The sequence below is a fragment of the Leptonychotes weddellii genome, unplaced genomic scaffold, assembly GCF_054177405.1.
Source record: "Leptonychotes weddellii isolate Sample4059 unplaced genomic scaffold, ASM5417740v2 HiC_scaffold_11848, whole genome shotgun sequence".
In the NCBI taxonomy this organism is placed as follows: domain Eukaryota; kingdom Metazoa; phylum Chordata; class Mammalia; order Carnivora; family Phocidae; genus Leptonychotes; species Leptonychotes weddellii.
The window spans coordinates 1-6,577 of NW_027696650.1; the positions used below are offsets into that span (position 1 = coordinate 1).

Consider the following 6,577-nt stretch of genomic DNA (forward strand, 5'->3'; position numbering starts at 1 on the left):
GCGGGGGAAATCGGAGGGGTGGACGAACTATGAGAGACGATGGACTCTGAAAAACAGGCTGGGGGTTCTAGAGGGGAGAGGGGTGGGAGGATGGGTTGGCCTGGTGGTGGGTATTGAGGAGGGCACATTCTGCATGGAGCACTGGGTGTTATGCACAAACAATGAATCATGGAACACTACATCTAAAACTAATGATGTAATGTATGGGGATTAACATAAGAATAAAAAAAAAAAAAAAGACTATGATGCCTGTAGATGCAGGATCTAGTTACAGTGTAGCTGTAAAGTGCTGCCTTGTCTTTGCCCCCTGCTCAAAATAAAGCTGTTACCTTTCTAGCCCTGTCCGCCATGGTGCTTAGCAGCCAGGGATGCATGGTCTCAGACATGTTTACCAAGTAAAACACTGACTTGAGGGACGCCTGGGTGGCTCAGTCATTAAGCGTCTGCCTTCGGCTCAGGTCATGATCCCAGGGTCCTGGGATGGAGCTCTGCATCGGGGTCCCTGCTCAGCGGGGAGTCTACTTCTCCCTCTCCCACTCCCCCTGCTTGTGTTCCCTCTCTCGCTGTGTCTCTCTCTGTCAAATAAATAAATAAAATCTTTAAAAAAAATAAAATAAATTAAAAAAATAAAAGACTATGATGCCTGTAGAATAACAAACTAAATGCAGCAAGTTTTAATAGTACCATTTAGATTACAGCACAAACTTTAAGAATGCTCTAAAGCCTGAGATGTCTACAGATTTCCTTTCAGATCCTGCGTTTGAAGAAAACTTCAGCAATGCCAAAACTATTCTCCAAAAGTACACCTAAAAACATATAAGAATAAGGCCAATATTTATTTTTTCCAAAAGGACCTTAGATTTTATCACACTATTTTACCACACTAACAAAGTATCATAATTCAATTTATCTTAAGTTTAGTTTTTTTTTTTCTTAAGTAGGCTCCATGCCCCATGTGGAGCACAACGTGGGACCTGAACGCACAACCCCAAGATCAAGACCTGAGCTGAGATTAAGAGATGGATGCTTGGGTTGCCTGGGTGGCTCAGTCGGTTAAGCGTCCAACTCTTGGTTTCAGCTCAGGTCATGATCTCAAGGTTGTGAGATCGAGCCCCACGTTGGGCCGGAGTCTGATTGAGATTCTCTGTCTCTGCCTCTCCACCCTGCTTGTACTCTCTCATCCTCTCTCTCAAATAAATAAATAAATAAATAAATAAATAAATAAATAAATAAAATCTTTAAAAAAAAAAGAGTAGGACGCTTAACTGACTGACCACCCAGGTGCCCCAAATTGATCTTGTTTTAAAAATGCTTATAATTACACAAGTCTTGTGTAACTTAAAACTTCAGCCAGAAGAGACTATAGCAATAGAAGATGACCTTCTCTTAGTTTCCATGGAAACAACATTAAGGGGAAATAACATCAAGAAAATACATTTATCTATTTTTTAATGGACTTCTGATTCTACCAGGCTATTGAAAATTATAAAACTAAGGGGGGCCTGGATGGTTCAGTTGGTTGAGTATCCGACTCTTGATTTCAGCTGAGGCCATGATCTCAGGGTCATGGGATTGAGCCCCATGAAGGGCTCTGAGTTCAGCAGGGAGCCTGCTTCCCCATCTCTCTCTCCCTCTCCCTCTGCCCCTCGCCCCCATGCTTGCTCTCGCTCTCTCTCAAATAATAAATTAATTTAAAAAAGAAAATTATAAAACTAAGATCATAATTGTAATTACTTAAAGAGAAAACAGGGCATTGTTTTCTCCAGAGTAGCAGTTCTCAGAAGGAGGTGTTATTTTACCCTCCTCCCACAGAGGACTATCTAGAGGTATTTTTGGTTGTCACAGCTAGGAGTAGGTAGGGTTTGCCAGTGGCACCTAATGGTTAGACCCGGGAAAACTGCTAAACATCTTACAGTGTACAGTATGAACCTCCCCTAAGGATGCCTCCCCCACAAATTAACTAGCCCAAACTATCAAAAGTGATCAGGTTGAGAAACTCTGGTTTCGAGGTTTCTGTGTTACTTTTACTTCTTAACTAATGAGATACTTAAAATATTGTAACGTGGGTGGGATAGATTTTTATAATGAGGAAAATGATAGAAAATAGTGGCAAAAATTCAGACTTCAACATTCAGATAATAGGGTCACATAATTGCTTTGCCTTTTACTAGATATGTGACCTTAATTAGGTTACAAAACCTTCTATAGCTTAGTTTCCTCTTTAAAAGAGAATTTTGTGTGAATTAGGAAATGATGCATGTGAAAGGATTTAGCATAGTACATGACAAATATAAAACATTCAGCGCATATTGTGAATAAATGAAATAAATATTAATTCATTTCTAAAGCAAACGCTATTTTATTTAAAGGTTATGTCAGACTGGCTGAAATAGAAAGCATGTTAGTCCCTTTAATGCTAATTTCTTTGACACCTTAAAGGAGACCTTTGGAGATACATAATGGTGAAAATAGCAAAGGTCAAGTGCTTTCTAAATAGTTGTCAATTGTATGAACTGTGGCATTTTTTATTAACAGTGAAGAAAATGCCCCTTTTCAGAGTAAGAAGCTGTTCATACACAGGCCAAGATTCAAACAAAAGAGTTCAAATAGATTTTTGCCTCCATCTGTAACGCAGTGTGAAAGGTAAGCTGAAGAACAAGACAACATTTGATAGATGGGCTCATTTGTGGTTTGAAAACTAGTTATTTAGGATCAAATCACAAGTGGAATATTCTCAGGCAGCGGTGCTTTTAGTTATATAGAGAGTGCTTGAGATTCATCATCATATTCCCACATAATTCATTGCCTGTAGAGTATAGTGGGAATTGATAAGAGCTGTGGGCGAACTCATTATGGTAGCACTCTCTAAACAGAGTATCAAACTCTTTTTACCAGTTATATTGCCTACCCTTTTGGCCCTGGGCCTTTGTGTTTTGAAATCTTCAATTTTCAGTGCAAATATTTTGGGCTTCCCACCTATCATAAATTACAAATTCTATCAAAATTTCAAATGCAAAGTATTTTAACACTAGCAAGTAGACAATGCACTCGGCAACTATGGCCCATGTCATTTAGTTTGTTTTAGGAAATGTCCTAATATACCTTAACAAGTGATGAAAAAAGAAAAAGATCAACCAGGCAGTCTGATCATTTTCATACAATACAGTGATATTACTATTTAATTACTTGAGTCAAACGGTTATGTATGTTTTACTTTGCGCCTGGCTGAAAAGGAGATATGCTGCTCCAGCCTGGTCAGAGAATGATATAATGACATTAACAAACTGTTCTAAAAGGATCTTCATGGAAAATTATTTTCTATCCCCAATCTGCTCATTTCTTTGGAGATTTCTACGTGATAACTCCAAAACTTACTGGGATAAAAAGAAAAGCAATGGCAATAATTCTTTGGTCATTAAAACAGCACATGCTTTAATACAATTTTCATTCTCACATGGTCAAATTCACTGCTCATATATTTCCCCTTTGGTCTAAACTCTCAAGACTATCACATAATTAACTATCTGGAATTACCCCAAAATGTACTACATCCACTTAGTACCAAGAAATTGATGGCTATGTTTATTCTATGGTTAATCTTGTTTATCCTTTACGATTCCACAAGTGAAGAGAAGCATTACATTAACTCCACCCTTAAACAAATTTTGTTTAGGAGACTTCTGAATAGAAGCAGTTATGTGTGACTCAGGCATCTGAACAAATGTTCAAGCTCCACTGACCCAAAATATTTTCTCTGGGTTTGTTTTTACAACCACTTGATAACATAAACTATTTATATTTTTTAAAATGTTCAATGCAGGGGCACCTGGGTGGCTCAGTTGTTAAGCGTCTGCCTTCGGCTCGGGTCATGATCTCAGGGTCCTGGGATGGAGCCCCACATCGGGCTCCCTGCTTGGTGGGAAGCCTACTTCTCCCTGTCCCACTCCCCCTGCTTGTGTTCCCTCTCTCACTGTGTATCTCTCTGTCACATAAATAAATAATATCTTTAAAAACAAACAAACAAATAAATAAATAAAATGTTCAATGCATTTTGAGATGATCTTATAGACTTGGACATATTGGTCTATGGTAGCTTTGCGATCAGTCTTGTTTGTTTCAAGCACTATGTAGAAGATTTTGGAAGGATTCCAGAATAAATAATAGAAATAATACCTCTAGCACTGACTCTCTCCTTGGGCCATATGCTCTCTCATGTTTAAAAGCAAATTGCTTTACACTAAGCACGGCCTGCAATTACAGCTTGGAGAATGAATGCATTGTATGCTCCCTTAACATGCTGCTCAAGTACCATGTATTATTATTTTCAAATCAGTGAATAAATGGAAAATTTCTATGCATCAATGATTTTTAATTGAGAACAAACAACATATCTAAAAATAAAGCTTGTGCCAATGGGTAGATTTTGGCAAGTCTCTGAATTAGAAGAATAGTGACAGCAGTGATTGGAAAATGGAAGGGAATAATTAAAGTTATTTATAAGCATATATATATTATATAAATCAACCTATTTAGTATAAATTGTGGAATCATATGAAAACTTAAACTTGGTTCTATGGTAAGTAGCTTTGCTACTATGTAATCTTATTATTTTTTTCTATTGTAATGTCTAATTAACTGGGAAACCAAAAGTAGTACATAATCAAGCTTCACACATTCAATGGATGATTGATTGCATCTGATTCAAACCCAGCTCAGGAATCATTTCCTCCCATTATTTAACATACAGTACTAGAATGTGAAAAGTATAGAAAGGACAGATTTGCTTTTTCCTGTAACTTGTAGAGGGATTAATATAACAGATAGGAAATATTTATTTTAGAAAATAAAATGATTTTATTTTTCAACCAACAATATATATAATAAACATATAAACCCCCACTATGAGTAATTAGTATTTTGGCATGATCAGACACAAATTTTTAAATATAGAAGGAACTTTATTAAACCTTGTTGATCAAAAATTACAATAGAGTATATTTTCAGCCATTTCAGAATGGTTGATTTTAGCAGATAATATGAAAATAGTGCTGTTGGATTCTAGTAAAGGTACAAAAATTGGGAAAAAGGCCAGTCTTGTGCACAAAAGGTTTGTGATTTGACTAAGGAGTTAGTAATATCTGGCTAAGCTTTGCAAAACCCATGGAAGCATTTAAATTCTTATAATTGAGAGAAAAAGCCATGATTAGGAAGAGATGACAGAACCATTACACACACATACACACACACACATACACACACACACACCACAAAGATGAGACCAGAATTCAGAATGCTGTGATCAAGAGAATATCGAGGATGGTTTATGAAAATTTCAAAACAAAACCTAATATCCCAGAAATTTCTCTTTAATACATATCAGAGTACCCTACATAAAGTAACTCTCATTAGAACAGAAATTCTCTTGAGGGCAAGGGTCTTGGTTGTGCTTGGATAGCATAATGTAATTCAAAGTATAGATAATACACCTTTAAATGAGTTTAAATTCAGAGGTGTGCTAGAGCTAGTTCAAATCAATTCATAATAATTAAATGGTAAATTTTCATGAAATTTGTGAACATGTTCCCATTATGTAAAATTAAAATATGTAGGAGTGACATCAGCACAATGGCAGGGTAGAGAGCTCCAAGCTCTCATCCCTCCACAGTAACACCAAAAAAAATAAGCATTGTCAAAAGCAACTTTATCATAATTCTGCAGAAGAATCAAAGGTTTACAGCAACCAAACAAACACTGAACCAAGAAAAAAACAACTTATAAATGGTAGCAAATTTTTGTGGCATTTTACTTGCCCTTCTTCCATCCCCTCACCAGCTTAACAGCAGTCTTGAAGATGATAAACTCCTTTCCCAGTGCAGAATCTTCTCTCAAGTTACAAAGGAAGCAGAGCAGGCCTTACAAATTATTGTGTTATGTTGGCTTTAACCAGTCTAGGGATTACCTGAAGTATTGTCACAAGTTATTTGTCCCTGTTTCATCAAACTCAGAACTAACTCAGGCCATAAAGGTGGCAGTCATTTCTTAAAAACTTCGCAAGGTGAACAAACAACCCTCAGAAGCCTGGGTCAAAAGACTGAAGTTGAGGGGTGCCTGGGGGTGGCTTAGGTGGTTAAGAGTCTGCTTCGGTTCAGGTCATGATCTCAGGGTCCTAGGATCAAGCCTTGCATCAGGCACCCTGCTCAGTGGGGAGTCTGCTTCTCCCTCTGCCTCTCCCCTCACAGGCTTATGCACTCTCTCTCAAATAAGAAAGAAAATCTTTAAAAAAAAGATTGAAGTCGAGACATATAATAGACCACCTAATGTCTGGAAGGAGAAGCTAGGTGGAGTTTCTTAAAAAAAAAATTGGTCATTCAAAAGTACCCTGGGTGGCTCAGTCGTTAAGCGTCTGCCTTCGGCTCAGGTCATGATCCCAGGGTCCTGGGATCGAGTCCCACATCGGGCTCCCTGCTCGGCAGGAAGCCTGCTTCTCCCTCTCCCACTCCCCCTGCGTGTGTTCCCTCTTTCGCTGTTCTCCTCTCTCTCTGTCAAATAAATAAATAAAATCTTTAAAAAAAAAAAA

The 6,577-nt window shown here is 37.7% G+C and overlaps 1 non-coding gene across 1 annotated transcript; it reads left to right on the top strand.

Moving 5' to 3' along the window:
* Positions 1-255: 255 nt before the first annotated feature.
* Positions 256-386, top strand: LOC145718186 (small nucleolar RNA SNORA63). Its single transcript, XR_014141635.1, has one exon. It is a non-coding gene; the product is annotated as a small nucleolar RNA SNORA63 (small nucleolar RNA).
* Positions 387-6,577: the final 6,191 nt, after the last annotated feature.